The sequence below is a fragment of the Ranitomeya imitator genome, chromosome 6 (assembly GCF_032444005.1).
Source record: "Ranitomeya imitator isolate aRanImi1 chromosome 6, aRanImi1.pri, whole genome shotgun sequence".
NCBI lineage: Eukaryota > Metazoa > Chordata > Amphibia > Anura > Dendrobatidae > Ranitomeya > Ranitomeya imitator.
This window is the reverse complement of record NC_091287.1, coordinates 548,029,223-548,050,200: the sequence shown is the minus strand read 5'-3', so window position 1 is coordinate 548,050,200 and position 20,978 is coordinate 548,029,223. Positions and strand designations below refer to the sequence as shown.

Here is a 20,978-nt window from a genome sequence, read left to right as displayed (position 1 = left end):
TAAAGTTCTGGCCTTTCTGCTCCGACCAACGATGTCACAGCAGGATCCAGGTCGCTGCTGCCTGTCAAACTCAACAATATTGCTATCCAGGACGCTGCAACGTCACAGATCGCTAACGATATCGTTCAGTGTGATGGTACCTTAAGACTTGCTGCCACACCTACCGAAGGGACATTGCCCAACAGTGCTGTTCTGGCTATGATATTATTATATCTAATATATAAAGCTGAATGTGTGCGTGTGAATGTGTGTATGTCCGGGATTGGCATCTGCACCGTCGCAGCTACAGCCACAAAATTTTGCACAGTCACACGTCTGGACCCCGAGAGCGTCATAGGCTATGTTGTGAGGTGAAATTTTAACCCCACGCTTTCCAATTCACCAAACAATTTTGCCCCTATCTACATAATGGGGAAAAAGTGAAAGGAAAAGTGTTGGAGGCAAATTGACAGCTGCCAGATGTGAACAAGGGGGACTTAAAGAATGAGAGCGATGGCGCCAAAGAGTATATACCGTACAGTTGCTAAGGTGGGGCCCCGACAAGGGATACTCACCACACACGGGGATATGAACACACACACAAAAGGCGCCACAAACTACCACGTGCTTGAACACATATACCACCTTCAGCACACATTTCACCACACATACACCAACCTCGCCACATAAAAGTCAAAACACAAAAGTCGCCGCTCAAAACTCGCCACGCGCAAAACTCGCCACATGCAAAACTAGGCTCACGCAAAACTCGCCACACGTGCAAAACTTGCACACGCGGAAAAATTGCCACAAGCACAAAAGTTGCAACACATGCAAAAGTTGCCTCACACAAAACTTTCACATACTCAAAACGCACCACACATAAAACTCGCCACGCGCAAAACTCACCATGCGCAAAACTTGCTGCACACAACTTGCTACACTAACCTATCACATGCAACTCGACACACAAAAAGTTGCTACACGCATGTCGCCACACAAAACTCATCTCACAAAAGTTGCTACATGCATGTCGCCACATACAACTCAACACACACAACTTGACACATGAAACTTGCCCTAAAACACACAAGTCTGGTATTATCCTTAAAAAAAAATCTGATTAATAAGCAGACAAACTACAAGAGCAACAAATGTACCATATAGGAAATATGGCAGCTGTCAGTCACATGACCTGTCTATTATGTGTATGTGTGAGCTAATATATACTGCCAGGGGGGAGGGCTTCCTGTTGGCTGGGGATTTATCAGGCTGCCAATTTAGCTTACAAATACTGAGGTAAAAATACTGACCAAATAACGTGTGAACGCAGTGTAATACAGGAGGAGATGACATACAGGTATATACTATATACAGGAGGAGATGACACACAAGTATATACTATATACAGGAGGAGATGACACACACACATATATACTATATACAGGGGAGATGACACACAGGTATATACTATATACAGGAGGAGAAGACATACAGGTATATACTATATACAGGAGGAGATGACACACACATATATACTATGTACAGGGGAGATGACATACAGGTATATACTATATACAGGAGGAGATGAACCACATATATACTATAAACAGGGGAGATGACACACAGGTATATACTATATACAGGAGGAGATGACATACAGGTATATACTATATACAGGAGGAGATGATACACACACATATATACAGGGGAGATGACACACAGGTATATACTATATACAGGAGGACATGACACACAGGTATATAATATATACAGGGGAGATGACACACAGGTATATACTATATACAGGAGGACATGACACACAGGTATATACTATATACAGGAGGAGATGACATTCAGGTATATACTATATACAGGAGGAGATGACAACCTGGTATATACTATATACAGGGGAGATGACACAGGTACATACTATATACAGGGGCGATGACACACAGGTATATACTATATACAGTGGAGATGACACACAGGTATATATTATATACAGGAGGAGATGATACACAGGTATATACTATATACAGGAAGAGATGACTTACAGGTACATACTCTATACAGGAGGAGATGACACGCGTATATATTATATACAGGAGGAGATGACATACAGTTACATACTATATACAGGAGGAGATGACACACGTATATACTATATACAGGAGGAGATGACAAACGTATTTACTATATACAAGAGGAGATGACACATAGGTATATAGAGGAGGAGATAACATACAACAGGTATATACTATATACAGGGGAGATGACATACAGGTATATACTATATACAGGAGATGACATACAGGTATATAGTATATACAGAAGAGATGACATACAGGTATATAATATTTACAGGAGGAGATAACACATGGGTATATACAATATACAGGAGGAGATGACATACAGCAGGTATATACTATTTACAGGGGAGATGACATACAGGTATATACTATATACAAGAGAAGACATACAGGTGTATACTATATATAAGGGAGATGACAAACATGTATATACTGAGGTGAAAATGAGGGGTGTGAGGTAAAATGAAAAGGTGTGAGTGCAAAATGAGAGGAGTTAAGGAAAATAGTGGAGTGATTGGAAAATGACAGATGTGAGGACTAAATGACAAGTGTTAGGGGGGAATGAGAGGAGTGAGGGGGAAAATAAGAGGAGTGAGGGGGAAAATGAGAGGTGTAAGGGAGAAAATGAGAGGCATGATGGGAAAATAAGAGACGTGAGGTGCTATATCTAACCACAGATATTTACTATGCCCAGGCAACGCCGGGCTCTTCAGCTAGTTATATTATATAGTGGCTACCTGCAGTCATCACTAGGGGGAGCTCATTTCATACAGTAATATACAGCCACCAATAGGAGGAGTTCATTACATACAGATTTATACAGTCACCACTTGGGGGAGCTCATTTTATACAGATTTATACAGCCACCACTAGGAGGAGCTCACTTCCTGCAGATTTATACAGCCACCACTAGGGGGAGCTCACTACATGCAGATTTATACAGCCACCACTAGAGGGAGCTCACTGCATACAGATTTATACAGCCACCACTAGGGGGAGCTCAGTATATACAGATTTATATAGCCACCACTAGGGGGAGCTCACTGCATACAGATTTATACAGCCACCACTAGAGGGAGATCACTGTATACAGATTTATAGAGCCACCACTAGGAGGAGCTCACTGCATACAGATTTATATAGCCACCACTAGAGGGAGATCACTGTATACAGATTTATACAGCCACCACTAGAGGGAGCTCAATACATACAGATTTATACAGCCACCACTAGAGGGATCTCACTACATACAGATTTATATAGCCACCACTAGGGGGAGCTCACTACATACAGATTTATATAGCCACCACTACGGGGAGGCCACTATATACAGATTTATACAGCCACCACAAAGGGGAGCTCACTTCATACAGATTTGTACAGCCACCAACAGAAGGAGCTCTTTACTTACAGATTTATACAGCCACCACTAGAGGGAGCTCACTATATACAGATTTATACAGCCACCACTAGAGGGAGCTCACTACATACAGATTTATACAACCACCACTAGAGGGAGCTCACTGCATACAGATTTATATAGCCACCACTAGAGGGAGCTCACTGTATACAGATTTATACAGCCACCACTAGAGGGAGCTCACTGTATACAGATTTATACAGCCACCACTAGAGGGAGCTCAATACATACAGATTTATACAGCCACCACTAGAGTGAGCTCACTATATACAGATTTATATAGCCACCACTAGGGGGAGCTCACTACATACAGATTTATACAGCCACCACTAGAGTGAGCTCACTATATACAGATTTATATAGCCACCACTAGGGGGAGCTCACTGCATACAGATTTATACAGCCACCACTAGAGGGAGATCACTGTATACAGATTTATAGAGCCACCACTAGGAGGAGCTCACTGCATACAGATTTATATAGCCACCACTAGAGGGAGATCACTGTATACAGATTTATACAATCACCACTAGGGGGAGCTCACTATATTCAGATTTATATAGCCATCACTAGCTGGAGCTCACTACATACAGATTTATACAATCACCACTAGAGGAAGCTCACTACATACGGATTTATACAGCCACCACTAGAGGAGCTCAGTGCATTCAGATTTATACAGTCACCACTAGAGGGAGCTCACTATATACAGATTTATACAGCCACCACTAGAGGGAGCTCACTATATACAGATTTATACAGCCACCACTAGAGGGAGCTCACTATATACAGATTTATACAGTCACCACTAGGGGGAGCTCACTACATACAGATTTATACAGCCACCACTAGAGGGAGCTCAGTGCATACAGATTAATGCAGCTGCCACTAGGGGGAGCTCACTACATACAGATTTATACAGCCACCACTAGAGGGAGCTCACTATATACAGATTTATACAGCCACCACTAGAGGGAGCTCAGTGCATACAGATTTATGCAGCTGCCATGTGTTCAGGATTTTCTGTATCCATGTATATAAAGTTCCTCCTTTTACTTGATGCTGGTAAATTCTGTACAGATATTTGAACCATAAGGGAACTCTAGTAGATTTCAGCTCTGAAGCCTGAGGACTTAATTTATTGACCCAATTGCTCATTATTGTTTGCACCCATCACCCATTTCAGAACCATTGTGCTCCAATGTGATTAGTGCTGAGTTATCATGATGAGCAAACTATGGAGAGTTCAATGACAAGTTGAGCTCCGCTACTCGCGTCCGTATCTCAATCTCTACACATTCCATAGGAAATCAATGGTGTTCTGTGCTGCTGCTTGTTTACAGACAGGTATTTTCTGATGGAGCGGAGCACTGCAGGCGAGGTATGCTCTGATATGGGAAAAAATGTTTTTCTGCGTGTAAATACCATGTACATTCCAAGGCGCGGCTGTAAATATAGAGATTCATGTAATGATAGCGCCATCTACATGAGCACAAACGTGCCGAACTGCTACCATCCATGAGGGATGTCGGTAGGGGAAGCAAGAGCGATCCTGAGCCTGCAGGAGTCATCACTACTGACGCATTGCCTATCTCTCTATAAAGAGAAAAACCTGACCAGCACCTCCCGAGTGTGAACAGGTGCCAGCTGCAATAGCTGCATTATATAGAAAAAGAAAACACAGCGGCATCTACAGGAGCCAAGATATATGCAAACACTGAAAACATTGAATCTAAACTGTTTTATTACTCAGTAAGATGAACCTACAAAAATGAAGGTTCTTAGCGCATAAATTGGCCAATTCATGTATACCCATCAACCATGGCAAGGTGACCTCCCTCTGATGGGTCCCTGATCTACTGTACATGCCACTCGTGAGCTGTTAACCTACAGGTAAATGGACAAACATGTCTCTATATCTATCATCTAAATCTCTGTCTATCTATCTATCTATCCATCTATCTATCTATTATCTATCTATCTATCTATTATCTATCTATCTATCTATCTATTATCTATCTATCTCTATCTATTATCTATCTATTATCTATCTATTATCTATCTATCTATCTATCCATCTATCTATTATCTATCTATCTATCTATCTATTATCTATCTATCTATCTATCTATCTATCTATCTATTATCTATCTATCTCTATCTATTATCTATCTATTATCTATCTATCTATTATCTATCTATTATCTATCTATCTATCTATCTATCATCTATCTATTATCTATCTATCTATCTATCTATCTATCATCTATCTATCTATCATCTATCTATTATCTATCTATCTATCTATCTATCTATCTATCTATCTATCTATCTATCTATCTATCTATCTATCTATCTATCATCTATCTATTATCTATCTATTATCTATCTATCTATCTATCTATCTATCTATCTATCTATCTATCTATTATCTATCTATCTATCTAACTATCTATCTATCATCTATCTATCTATCCATCTATCTATCTATTATCTATCTATCTATCTATCTATCTATTATCTATCTATCTAACTATCTATCTATCATCTATCTATCTATCTATCTATCATCTATCTATCTATCATCTATCTATTATCTATCTATCTATTATCTATCTATTATCTATCTATCTATCTATCTATCTATCTATCTATCTATCTATCTATCTATCTATCTATCTATCATCTATCTATCTATTATCTATCTATCTATCTATCTATCTATCTATCTATCTATCATCTATCTATTATCTATCTATCTATCTATCTATATATCTATTATCTATCTATCTATTATCTATCTATCTATCTATCTATCTATTATCTATCTATCTATCTAACTATCTATCTATCATCTATCTATCTATCCATCTATCTATTATCTATCTATCTATTATCTATCTATCTATATCTATCTATTATCTATCTATTATCTATCTATTATCTATCTATCTATTATCTATCTATCTATCTATCATCTATCTATTATCTATCTATCTATCTATCTATATATCTATTATCTATCTATCTATTATCTATCTATCTATCTATCTATCTATTATCTATCTATCTATCTAACTATCTATCTATCATCTATCTATCTATCCATCTATCTATTATCTATCTATCTATTATCTATCTATCTATATCTATCTATTATCTATCTATTATCTATCTATTATCTATCTATCTATTATCTATCTATCTATCTATCATCTATCTATCTATCTATCTATCTATCTATCTATCTATCATCTATTATCTATCTATCATCTATCTATTATCTATCTATCTATCTATCATCTATCTATCTATCATCTATCTATTATCTATCTATCATCTATCTATCTATTATCTATCTATCTATCTATCTATCTATCATCTATCTATTATCTATCTATCTATTATCTATCTATCTATTATCTATCTATTATCTATCTATCTATCTATCTATTATCTATCTATCTATCTAACTATCTATCTATCTATCATCTATCTATCTATCTATCTATCTATCTATCTATCTATCTATCCATCTATCTATATATTATCTATCTATCTATCATCTATCTATCATCTATCTATTATCTATCTATCTATTATCTATCTATCTATTATCTATCTATCTATCTATCATCTATCTATCTATTATCTATCTATCTATATCTATCTATTATCTATCTATCTATTATCTATCTATTATCTATCTATTATCTATCTATCTATCATCTATCTATCTATCATCTATCTATCTATTATCTATCTATCATCTATCTATTATCTATCTATCTATCTATCTATCTATCTATCTATCTATCTATCTATCTATCTATCATCTATCTATCTATTATCTATCTATCATCTATCTATTATCTATCTATCTATCTATCTATCTATCTATCTATCTATCTATCTATCTATCTATCTATCTATCTATTATCTATCTATCTATCTATCTATCATCTATCTATTATCTATCTATCTATTATCTATCTATTATCTATCTATCTATCTATCATCTATCTATCTATTATCTATCTATCTATATCTATCTATTATCTATCTATCTATTATCTATCTATCATCTATCTATTATCAAGATTCAAGATTCAAAGAAGCTTTATTGGCAGGACCAAATACACATCAGTTTTGCCAAAGCAAGTGTATAGAGGCAATAGGGATAGGGACTGAGGGGATGTTGGGTAGGAGCTGTGGGGGGAGGTGGATGGGGCAGATCCAGGGTGGGGGCTATAGTCCATGGCATAGGGGAGATGGATGGGGCAGATCCAGGGTGGAGGCTATAGTCCATGGCATAGGGGAGGTGGATGGGGCAGGTCCAGGTTGGGGGCTATAGTCCATGGCATCATAGTTCTCTTTCTCGCAGTCTATGACATTCGCTCACATACCGCGCTGCTATCTCCACTGCTCTCTCTTCTTCTCCCAGCAGGATATATGTTTTCTCTTCCTCCTTCATGGTGATGAAGTCTGGGAAGAGATGTGAGAGTCTCCTGAAGTGAGTCTCCCTCACTGCTGAGTATTTGGAGCAGTGTAGCAGGAAGTGGGTTTCGTCCTCTATGGCCTCCTGATCACAGTGTTGGCACAGTCTTTCCTCCCTGGGCTTGTAGCTCTGCCTGTGTCGGCCACATTCGATGGCCAGACTGTGGGCACTGAGTCTATATCGGCTCAGGATCTGGCGGTCTCTGGGGTCCGGGAGTTTCTCCAGATATGGGGCCAGTCTGTAGTCTCTCTGTAGGCTCCGGTACATGGTCAGTTTCTGTGAGCTGATGATATCATTCTTCCAGTCACTGACATACCTCTCCTGGCCTTCATCTGCCATCTTCCTAATTCCGGCTTTTGTCAGGTTGTTGTGATTGGTGTTCTGCTCCGGTTGGGTTTGGCTGGGCTGTTCCGGGGGTTCTGGTTTTTCTGTTTCACCTTCATGTATCAGGGCTTTATGGTGGTGGGAGCTTGGATTGCTCCTATGCAGGTGAGCCCGGAATGACAGCGCCCTCTTTAGAACTGTTAGGTGTAGAGGGAATCTGCCCAGCTCGGCCCGACAAGCACTGTTGGAGGTGCTCCGATGGACCTGGAGAAGGTGCTTGCAGAATTCCAGGTGGAATATTTCTGTTGGACTGGAGTCCCACTTTGACCAGTCTGGGTAGGTGTGAGGACCCCAGACTTCGCTGCCATACAGGAGGATTGGGGCGATGATGGAGTCGAAGATTTTTAGCCAGACCCTCACTGGTGGCTTCAGATGGTAGAGTGTCCTTCGGATGGCATAGAAGGTTTTGCAGGCCTTGTCTTTCAGGGTCTCTATGGCTTGTTTGAAGTTCCCTGACCGGTGAATCTCTAGGCCCAGGTAGGTATATTTGTCCGTTCCTGTGAGGTCGCAGTTGTTGAGGATAAATGATGGGTGTTGGTCTGATCTTCTCTTTCTCCTCTGGAACACCATGGTGTTGGTTTTCTTTAGGTTGACCGGTAGGGCCCAGGTGGAGCTGAATTTCTCTAGGATTTTCAGGTTGTCCTGGAGGCCTTTCTCAGTTGGTGACAGCAGCAGCAGGTCATCTGCATACAGCAGGAATTTCACCTGGGCGTCGTGGAGGGTGAGACCTGGTGCTGAGGAGGATTCCAGGGTGGTAGCCAGCTCGTTGATGTAGATGTTGAAGAGCGTTGGGCTTAGGCTGCAGCCTTGTCTTACTCCGCGGCTCTGCTGGAAAAAAGCCGTTCTTTTGCCGCTCACACTCACGCTGCAGCTGTTCTCGGTGTAGGAGCTTTTGATGACATCGTAGGTCTTTCCTCCTATTCCACTCTCCAGCAGTTTCAGGAATAAGCCCGGGTGCCACACTGAATCAAAAGCCTTTTTAAAGTCCACAAAGCAGGCGTATATCTTCCCATTCTTTGTATTGTAGACGTGTCTCTGAATGAGGCTGTGCAGAGTATAGATGTGGTCAGTGGTGCGGTGGTTCGGCATGAACCCTGCTTGGCTCTTGTTGAGGACGTTATCTATCTATCTATCTATCTATCTATCTATCTATCTATCTATCTATCTATCTATTATCTATCTATCTATTATCTATCTATCTATTATCTATCATCTATCTATTATCTATCATCTATCTATCTATCTATCATCTATCTATCTATCTATCTATTATCTATCTATCATCTATCTATCTATCTATCTATCATCTATCTATCTATCTATCTATCTATTATCTATCATCTATCTATTATCTATCATCTATCTATCTATCATCTATCTATCTATCTATCTATCTATTATCTATCTATTATCTATCTATCTATCTATCTATCTATCTATCTATCTATCTATCTATCATTTATCTAACTATTATCTATCTGTCATTTATTATATATCTATTATTTATCTATCATCTATCTATTAACTATGTATCTATTTTCTATCATATTATCCAGACAAATATAGGCAGCACTCCAATAGAAAAAAATAAATGTGTTTTATTGGCCCAAGCTTGAGAAAGGTCCACATCTTGGACTGAAACGTCGCACATGGGCAAATAAACCAGATTTATTTTTTCTATTGGAGTGCTGCCTTCATTTTTCTGGATAATAGCATGAGGTTTGGTACATACCTAGAAGGATTTTTTGCACCCTTTGTTTTCTTTTTCTATATTTTCTATCATATATCTGTTATCTAGCTATCTATCTATCTATCTATCTATCTATCTATCTATCTATCTATCTATCTATCTATCTATCTATCTATCTATCTATCTATCATCTATTGTTGCAACACCCTGAGGTCTACTAAGACTGTTTCCAACTCATTTCAAGTTATTTAATACTAACACAGTCCAAGTGACTTTTACATGTTTGTCTGTAGGTAAAAGGATGGTAACTGTCCTTCTCTGCTGAGCTTTCACACACTATCTGTAATGTGTATTCAGTGTTTTATGTTTTCTATCTCTGTGACTGAGCTGTGAGCTCTGACTTCTTCTCACTATTCAGATTCACCGAACATTATCTGCTGCATTCCCTGCCTGGCTTTTATATAGGCTGCGATAGTTCCTCCTGATTGGATCTGCTGTACCTTATGACGTGGTACCTGCAGGGCATTATAGGGAAGCCTGACCTGGCATGTGAGCTTTCTCTGCAATCTATGTAACTAGTAATTATGATGTAACTAAGCCGCCTGTGACTCTGCTTCCTCTTCCCTCAGTACCAGGAGGGAGTGCGAGGTCCGGGATGAGGCTGATTCAGTGTCTGACTCTGATCCATTGCCCCGTAGGGCGTGTCAGCAGTGTGGGGCCACACACCATCTATCTCCGTGTTGACCAGCCATTGCTTGTGTAACCACTACAATTAGTTGCATTGTTGCAGAGCAGAACACACTGAACATATCCGTATCACTACAGTGTGTAAATGCCAACGCCCCATTGGCAAGAACCATTCACAATGTGGAGTTGCACAAAGCGGCTTTGATGTGGGGCTTATGTGCGGATTACGATGTGGGCAAAGTCCAATACTCGATGCACAACGTCGCACCGCGCATTCCAGCCGGCGAGATTATGCAGGGTCTGAAAGGAGATTACTAAGTATCCCTTTAAAAAAGCGTCAACAAGAACGAGTTCTCCCTGGAATAGGGAGGAAACATGGACAGCGATTTTTCGAGAAATCACTAATAAGTCTACATTTCTCAGTAACTCCCCTATAAATTGCGTCAGCTATTCACAACTTCATAAATGTATATTGTCAAATAAAGCTTGTAAAGAAAAGTATATTTGCAATTTACTGCTTATGAAAATTTGTATCCGTTCTTGAGTTTTCACACTTTTCTTTTGTTTGCATCTGGTTGCCTAGGAGACCGACCACTGATACTTGTAAACACTGCGCTAGAGCTGGTCGGGATTAGGAAGTAACAAGTTGTAAATCAAAGAGTTAATATCTCAAGAATGACTGCCAATTTTAATAAGCAGTAAACGGAAATAAAAATGCTTGCATAGTTGGATAGTGCTTGCAAATACAATCGATATTGTAATTTGGTGCTTATTCAAATTCTCAGCCATTCTTGAGATATTAACACTTTTGTTTACAGCTCGTTGCCTTGGAGACCAACCAATGTTGCTAGACAGCAGAACATGCGTAGTGATTAGAACCTCTTTTCTGTTGGGCTTGTGAGCACTAATTTGAAGCTGGCCGGGATCGCTCCTTAGTTGCAGTGATGATTATTTTATTAAAATGTTTGCGTCTCATGTTCATGAATTCTACACTTTAAAAGATGGTCAACTGTGTTGAACCCACACCTCACGCCCGTGCCCGACGTCACTATTGCATTAAAGGGATCACACAGTACACTCTCCTCACTTGCATCATCGTGACGTTCTGCACACCCTGGGACACATAAGGTTATCTTCGCACAGTTTTCCACATGGGCCCAGGGAGGCATAGGGAGTGAAAGCATGTAGACCACGCAGTCGCTGAGGTGGCACCACACTAGCTCACAACCAGGACAGGCTGAGAGGCCCCATTCACTAGCACCAGTGAAACAGCGCCTTGTTGCTCGATTGAGTAAGAAGCGTGCCCAAGCACCCCGATACTCGATCGAGTAACAAGCGCATCTGAGCACCCCGATGCTCGATCGAGTAACAAGCGTACTCGAGCACCCCGATGCTCGATCGAGTAACAAGCGCATCTGAGCACCCGATGCTCGATCGAGTAACAAGCGTACCTGAGCACCCTGATGCTCGATCGAGTAACAAGCGTACCTGAGCACCCCAATGCTCAATCGAATAACAAGCGTACCTGAGCACAAAGATGATTAATCAAATAACATGCGTACCTGAGCACCCCGATGCTCGATCGAGTAACAAGCATACCCGAGCATCCCGATGCTTGATCGAGTAACAAGCGTACCCAAGCACCACAATGCTCGATCGACTAACAAACGACCTGAGCACTCCGATGCTCGATCGAGTAACAAGCGTACCCGAGCATCCCGATGCTTGATTGAGTAACAAGCGTACCCAAGCACCATGGTGCTTGATCGACTAACAAACATACCTGAGCACCCCAATGCTCGATCGAGTAACAAGCGTTCCCGAGCATCCCGATTCTTGATCGAGTAACAAGCGTACCCAAGCACCACGATGCTTGATCGACTAACAAGCATACCTGAGCACTCCGATGCTCGATCAAGTAACAAGTGTACCTGTGTACCCCAATGCTTGATCGAGTAACAAGCGTACCTGAGCACCCCGATGCTCGATCGAGTAACAAGTGTACCTGTGCACCCCGATGCTTGATCGAGTAACAAGCGTACCTGAGCACCCCGATGCTCGATCGAGTAACAAGCATATTTGAGCCCCCCAATGATCGATCGAGTAGCAAGCGTAACTGAGCACCCCCAAGCTCATTCAAGCAACAAGTGTACCTGAGCACCCCGATGCTCGATCAAGTAACAAGTGTACCTGTGTACCCCGATGCTTGATCGAGTAGCAAGCGTACCCAAGCACCACGATGTTCGATCGACTAACAAGCTTACCTGAGCCCTCCGATGCTCGATTGAGTAACAAGCGTACCTGAGCACCCCAATGCTCGATCAAGTAACAAGTGTACCCAAGCACACACTCAAGTGAGTAACAAGTGTACCTATGCACCTCAATGCTCGATCAAGTAACAATCGTACCTGAGCACTCCAATGCTTGATCGAGTAACAAGCATACCTGAGCACCCCGATGCTCAATTGAAGAACAAGCGTACCTAAGCACCCCAATGCTCGATCGAGTAACAAGCTTACCTGAGCACTCCGATGCTCGATCGAGTAACAAGCGTACCTGAGCACCCCGATGCTCGATCAAGTAACAAGCGTACATGAGCACCCTGATACTCGATCGAGTAACAAGCATATTTGAGCCCCCCAATGATCGATCGAGTAGCAAGCGTAACTGAGCACCCCATGCTCATTCGAGCAACAAGTGTACCTGAGCACCCCAATGCTTGATCAAGTAACAAGTGTACCCAAGCACACACTCAAGTGAGTAACAAGCGTACCTGTGCACCTCGATGCTCGATCAAGTAACAAGCGTACCTGAGCACTCCAATGCTTGATCGAGTAACAAGGGTACCTGAGCACTCCGATGCTCAATCGAATAACAAGCGTACCTAAGCACCCCGATGCTCGATTGAGTAACAAGCGTACCTGAGCACTCCGATGCTCGATCGAGTAACAAGCGTACCTGAGCACCCTGATGCTCGATCGAATAACAAGCGTACCTAAGCACCCCGATGCTCTATCGAGTAACAAGCGTACCTGAGCACCCTGATGCTCGATTGAGTAACAAGCGTACCTGAGCACCCCGATGCTCTATCGAGTAACAAGCGTACCTAAGCACCCCGATGCTCGATCGAATAACAAGCGTACCTAAGCACCCTGATGCTCTATCGAGTAACAAGCGTACCTGAGCACACCGATCCTCGATCAATTAACACGCGTACCTGAGCACTCTGATGATCGAGTATCGAGCAGTGACGAGCATGCTTCCTCATCAATAGTCCCCACCAGGCGGAATTTTCTGTGGGACCCCAGAGGTGTAAGTTTAATTGCTCTTTACAGAACTCTTCTGATTATTAATGATAATTCAATTATGATCATTCCTCCATTGTCACTTGTGAACAATGAATGTATCAAGGCTCCCGACACTTGGAGACATTTGTTACACCGGATTATAACATTTCTATCCACTCTTGCTGCTAATGAGATGACGGATGTTTCTATTCCTTCTGTCGGGAAGATTTCTACGATGCAAATAATGAATGATGGTATTTTTTAATTAAAATTGCTGGAGAAGAAGAATGAAGCCTCTCGTATGTTCATCTTCATTACCGCTAGAACAATGGCGCGGTGCGGTATCAATTAGCAGGACTCAGGATCACCCCCATCATTCTACTCTCCATAATTGTATCAATAATTTAGGAGGATCAGCTAGAAAATGAGGCCTCTTTGTAAGGATGATACATAGTTCCTACAGGGAAAGTTCTGCCCAGATATTAAAGTTAACCATTAATTGGGGTCATCAACTTTCATCCTTTCACATTATTTGCTGTATAGTCATGGTTGAAAGGGTTGAGTTGTTTCAGAAAATGAAGTATTTCTCCAAGAAAATTATTGCCATTACACACGTTTTGTTATACACGTGCTTATTTCTTTTGTGTGTATTGGGACAACACAAAAAAACTGAGAAAAAATGTCAAATTGGACACAATTTCACACAAACTTCAAAAAATGGGCAGGACAAAATTGTGGGTAAACAACTTTGTTTCAATCATGTGATGCTTGTTCACACTCACCTGTGGCAAGTAACAGGTGTGGGCAATCTGAAAATTATACAAGAAACCACATAAAAAATGGGGGGAAGTTGACTCAGTCTTTGCATTGGTTTCTGTAGCAATTTTTAAGTTCTGTTTTACTGTTGCGTCAAACACTTATTTTATGCAATAAAATGCAAATTAATTATGTAAAAATCATGCAATGTGAATTTCTGGATTTTTTTTTAAGATTCTGTATTCCACAGTTGAAGTGTACCTACGATAAAAATTACAGACCTCTCCAATCTTTGTAGGTGGGAAATCTTGCAAAATCGGCAGTGTATCAAATACTTCTTTTCCCCACTGTAGCAAAAACCTGCTGACAGATTCCCTTCACGAAAGGTTGGTAAGTTTACCAGCATTAGTAGGGTTAATACATTTCGGATCAGACAATGATCACAAGGACCCCTTAACAGTGATATCCATCAGGTGCAGGCTACACCTCGAATAAAAGGCTGGAATTCCACCATGGGTCTGACAGATGTCTGAGCCAATGGATCATGTCTGTAAATGACTGATGGAAGGAGATAAACCAGAGAAACACCGGAAAGGGAAAAAAGTCTGAAGACTGAAATAATAATGCTGCGGATGGGTGGAGAGAATGGGAAAGGCTGCGGCATGGTCGGGATCACATGAGATATTTGACTGGGATCTTGTCTGGAAGGTAAAGCCTACTGAAGATTTGACCACTTTACTGAGTAACCCCTTAGATGTTGAGGTCGCTGTTCACCAAACCATCAAAGGGGTGATTAGCTCCAATCACAGAGCTGTGACTCCATTCTATACAAATTCTTCCAATTTCTGCCGTAAAAATATGGCGTATGTCAGGATAAGTAGGAGTCCTCCAACTCATGGGCGCTATAGTACCTGGGAGGTCCTAATGTACCAATAACTACTTTCCTGCCTAGCATCTAAGGCGCTAAACTGGTGCAATCAAAACCACGGTAGCTCCGATCTCGGCTCTTAAGCCCCCTCCATACCACTCCTTCTAACTCCTGCCATAGATATATGGATGATATCAGGAGAAGTGGGAGCCCCCGATCTCACAAGCTCCATAGTCGATAACTACCTTACTGTCTAACCACTTAGGTGCCGTGGTCACTGCTCACCAAAGCATCTAAGGGGGTAAAACTGCTGTAATCAGAGCTAATTCCAATAGCAGCTCGTGAGTCCACTCCATAAACAATGGGGGAAATAAGTATTTGATCCCTTGCTGATTTTGTACATTTGCCCACTGACAAAGGCATGAACAGTTTATAATTTTAAGGGTAGGTTAATTTTAACATTGAGAGATAGAATATCAAAAAAAAAATCCAGAAAATCACATTGTATAAATTATATAAATTTATTTGCATTTTGCAGTGAGAAATGAGTATTTGATCCCCTACCAACCAGTAAAATTTCCTGCTCCTACAGACCAGTTAGACACTCCTAATCAACTCATTACCTGCATTAACCCCTTCAAGTCGCGGCCCTTTTTCATTTTTGCATTTTCGTTTTTCACTTCCCTCCTTCCCTGAGCCATAACTTTTTTATTTTTCCGTCAATATGGTCATGTGAGGGCTTATTTTTTGCGGGACAAGTTGTACTTTTGAACGACACCATTGGTTTTACCATGTCTTTTACTAGAAAACGGGAAAAAAATTCCAAGTGCGGTGAAATTGCAAAAAAAGTGCAATCCCACACTTGTTTTTTGTTTGGCTTTTTTGCTAGGTTCACTAAATGCTAAAACTAACCTACCATTATGATTCTCTACGTCATTACGAGTTCATAGACACCTAACATGACTAGGTTATTTTTTATCTAAGTGGTGAAAAAAAATTCCAAACTTTGCTAAAAAAAAAAAAAAAAAAAAAGTGCCATTGTCCGATACCCGTAGCGTCTCCATTTTTCGTGATCTGGGGTCGGGTGAGGGCTTATTATTTGCGCGCCGAGCTGATGTTTTTAATGATACCATTTTTGCGCAGATATGTTCTTTTGATCGCCCGTTATTGCATTTTAATGCAATGTCGTGGCGACCAAAAAAACGTAATTCTGGCGTTTCGGATTTTTTTCTCGCTACGCCGTTTAGCGATCAGGTTAATGCTTTTTTTTAATTGATAGATCGGGCGATTCTGAACACGGCGATACCAAATACGTGTAGGTTTGTTTTTTTTTAATTGTTTTATTTAGGATGGGGCGAAAGGGGGGTGATTTAAACTTTTATATTTTTTATATTTTTTTCATATTTTTAAAAACATTTTTTTTTTACTTGTGCCATGCTTCAATAGCCTCCATGGGAGGCTAGAAGCTGGCATAGCCTGATCGGCTCTGCTACATAGCAGCGATCATCAGATCGCTGCTATGTAGCTGAAATGCAGGTGTGCTGTGAGCGCCGACCACAGGGGGGCGCTCACAGCAGACCTGCATCAGTAACCATAGAGGTCTCAAAGACCTCTATGGTTACCTTCCTGATGCATCGCCGACCCCCGATCATGTGACGGGGGTCGGCGATGACGTCATATCCGGCCGCCCGGCCGGATGCGGTAGTTAAATGCCGCTGTCTGTGTTTGACAGCGGCATTTAACAGGTTAATAGCGGCGGGTGAATAGCGATTTCACCCGCCGCTATTGCGCGCACATGTCAGCTGTACAAAACAGCTGACATGTCGCGACTTTGATGTGGGCTCACCGCCGGAGCCCACATCAAAGGGGGATTCACGGCATGCGCAGTACTAGTACGGCGCATGTCGTGAAGGGGTTAAAGACAGCTGTCTTAGGCTGGTTTCACACTTGCGTTTCAAAACGCATGCGTTTTAAAAAAAAAAACGCATGGTGAAAAACGCATGTAAACACGTGCAAACGCTGCGTTTTTTTGACGCATGCGTTTTTGCATGTGGTGAAAAAAACGCGGCGTTTTGACGCGTTTACATGCGTTTTTTTCATGCGTTTGCATTTTTTAAATGCATGCTGAGAAATGTGTGACAGCTGCCAATCATCAAAATAAAGTAAAAAACCCACTATAAACAGAAATAGTTAGGGTTAGGGGTAGGGATCATAACTCTAACCCTAAAGGGATCCTAACCCTAACCCTACCCCTAACCCTAAGCCTAAAGGGATCCTAACCCTAACCCTAAAGGGATTAGGGTTAGGGGTAGGGTTAGGATCCCATTAGGGTTAGGGGTAGGGTTAGGGTTAGGATTAGGATCCCTTTAGGTTTAGGGTTAGGGGTTGGGTTAGGGATAGGATTAGGATCCCTTTAGGGGTAGGGTTAGGGTTAGGGGTAGGGTTAGGATTAGGATCCCTTTAGGTTTAGGGTTAGGGTTAGGGGTTGGGTTAGGGATAGGATTAGGATCCCTTTAGGGGTAGGGTTAGGGGTAGGGTTAGGGTTAGGGGTAGGGTTAGGGTTAGGGATAGGGTTAGGGATAGGGTTAGGATCCCATTAGGGTTAGGGTTGGATCCCTTTAGGGTTAGGGTTAAGATTAGGATCCCTTTAGGGTTAGGGTTAGGATCCCTTTATCACCTTTATGGTGGGGGGTGGCATATCAGTGTGTTTTCTGTTTTTTTTTTAATAAAAACGCATGCGTTTTTAACGCAAACGCATGTGCTTAAAAACGCATGCGTTTCCATTGACTCCAATGTATTTTTTGACACAAAAAAAGCATGAAAACGCATGCCTTTTTATGTGTCAAAAAACGCCTCTCAAAAATACTACAAGTTGCATTTCTGAAAGAACGCATGCAGCAAAAAAACTGTGCGTTTCAAAACGCGACCAAACGCGTACAACAAAAAAACGCATGCGTTTTCAATGTTAAATATAGGAAAAAACGCATGCTTTTTTGTGCAAAAAACGCTGCAGACAAAAACGCAAGTGTGAAACCCTTACATAGTCACCTTTATAAAAGACTCTGAGTCCTGTCCACATAATCAATCAGTCAGATTCTAACCTCTACAACACGGGCAAGACCAAAGAGCTTTCTAAGGATGTCAGGGACAAGATCATAGACTTGCACAAAGCTGGAATGCGCTACAAACCCATAAGTAAGACGCTGGGTGAGAAGGAGACAACTGTTGGTGCAATAGTAAGAAAATGGAAGAAATACAAAAATGACTGTCAGTCGACATCGATCTGGGGCACCATGCAAAATCTCACCTCGTGGGGTATCCTTGATCATGAGGAAGGTGAGAGATCAGCCTAAAACTACATGGGGGGAAATTATTAATGATCTCAAGGCAGATGGGATCACAGTCACCAAGAAAACCATTGGTAACACATTACGCCGTAAAGGTTTAATATCCTGCAGTGCCCGCAAGGTCCCCCTGCTCAAGAAGACACATGTGCAGGCCCATCTGATGTTTGCCAATGAACACCTGGATGATTCTTTGAGTGATTTGGAGAAGGTGCTGTGGTCAGATGAGACAAAAATTTAGGTTTTTGGCATTAACTCAACTCACCATGTTTGGAGGAAGAGTAATGCTGCCTATGACCCAAAGAACACCATTCCCACTGTCAAGCATGGAGGTGGAAACATTATGTTTTGGGGGTGTTTCTCTGCTAAGGACACAGGACTACTTCACTGCATCATTGGGAGAAGGCATGGAGCCATGTACCGTAAAATCCTGAGTGAAAACCTCCTTCCCTCCTCCAGGACATTAAAAATGGGTTGTGGCTGGGTTTTCCAGCTAAGCAATGACCCAAAACATACTGCCAAGGCAACAAAGGAGTGGCTCAAAAAGAAGCACATTAAGGTTATGGAGTGGCCTAGCCAGTCTCCAGACCTTAATCCCATAGAAAACTTATGGACGGAGTTGAAGCTCCCAGTTGCCAAGCGACAGCCTGAAAATCTTAATGATTTAGAGATGATCTGCAAAGAGGAGTGGACCAAAATTCCTCCTGACATGTGCGCAAACCTCATCATCAACTACAAAAAACATCTGACTGCTGTGCTTGCCAACAAGGGTTTTGCCACCAAGTATTAAGCCCACAGGAAAAAGCCCACAGGAAAAATGGCCACAGAAAAAAAGCCCAGAGCCATGAATGCAAACATGAAAATTGCCCACAAGGAAAGTTGCCTATGCAGAAAATTGCCAAAAATTGCAAAAGAAAAAACAGTTATCACCTCCCTCCGTGTAATATGTTTATTACTCTGAAGCCCATGTACAGTGTGACCCCAGATGTGCCCAATTGGCTGTATGTCAATACAGCTGTAACTCTCTTTAATAAAGTGTTTTAATAAACTGTTGTTATTTTGTCGTTGGGGCAATTTTCTGTGTGAGCAATTGTCCTTGTGTGCAATTTTCCTGGGTGGATTCATAGCTGTGGGTTTTTTCTGTGGCCATTTTTCCTATGGGCTTTATCCTGTGGACATTTCTCCTGTAGACTTTTTCCTGTGGGTGTTTTTCCTGTGGGCATTTTTCCTGTGGGCTTTTTCCTGTGGTTGTTTTTCCTGTGGGCTTTTTCCTGTGGTTGTTTTTCCTGTGGTTGTTTTTCCTGTGGGTGTTTTTCCTGTGGGCGTTTTTCCTGAGGGCTTTTTCCTGCCAGCTCACTGATAGATCAGATTACAGCTAGCAATTGAGATCTATAGAAAGGGGTAGGGAAGTAGAGTAAATGATAGCAAGATACACACACACACACACAGACCCATGCTAATGTTTCTAGCAAGCGTTCTGTCTCACCGCAGAGATGGATTCCCAGGTGCATTGCTCAATACTATCGCATAATGTACTTCAAGCTGCTGCTTTAAGTAATTGTTTATTTCACCCTAGTGTTTGATTCACACATGTACTGCTGTATATATTGCTTCTTTCTATTAAGTGTTCTGTCTCATCCCAGAGCTGGATTCACAGCTACACACCTAAGTACTGCTGTATAATGTCCTTCATGCTGCTGCTTTGTAGTGAGTGTTTTATCTCATCCAAGAGCTGGATTCACAGCTAAACAGCTAAGTAATGCTGTATATTGTCCTTCATGCTGATGCTTTGTAGTGAGTGTTCAGAGCTGGATTCGCAGCTACACTTCTCAGTACTGCTGTATAATGTTGTCCATGCTGCTGCTTTTTTGAATGCGCTTCCATTTTAATCTTTTTAGAAGGTGTTCTCAGTCCAACAAACCTTTGAAAAGGTTGTATGAAATCAGAAAAAATATATGTTTTTACCCAAAAA

At 41.4% G+C, this 20,978-nt stretch overlaps 1 protein-coding gene across 1 annotated transcript in view; it reads left to right on the top strand.

Annotated features, from left to right (window-relative positions):
- Nucleotides 1-20,978, top strand: part of COL22A1 (collagen type XXII alpha 1 chain) — a 573,554-nt gene that overhangs the window by 14,083 nt on the left and 538,493 nt on the right. The gene's annotated exons all lie outside the window — the stretch shown is intronic.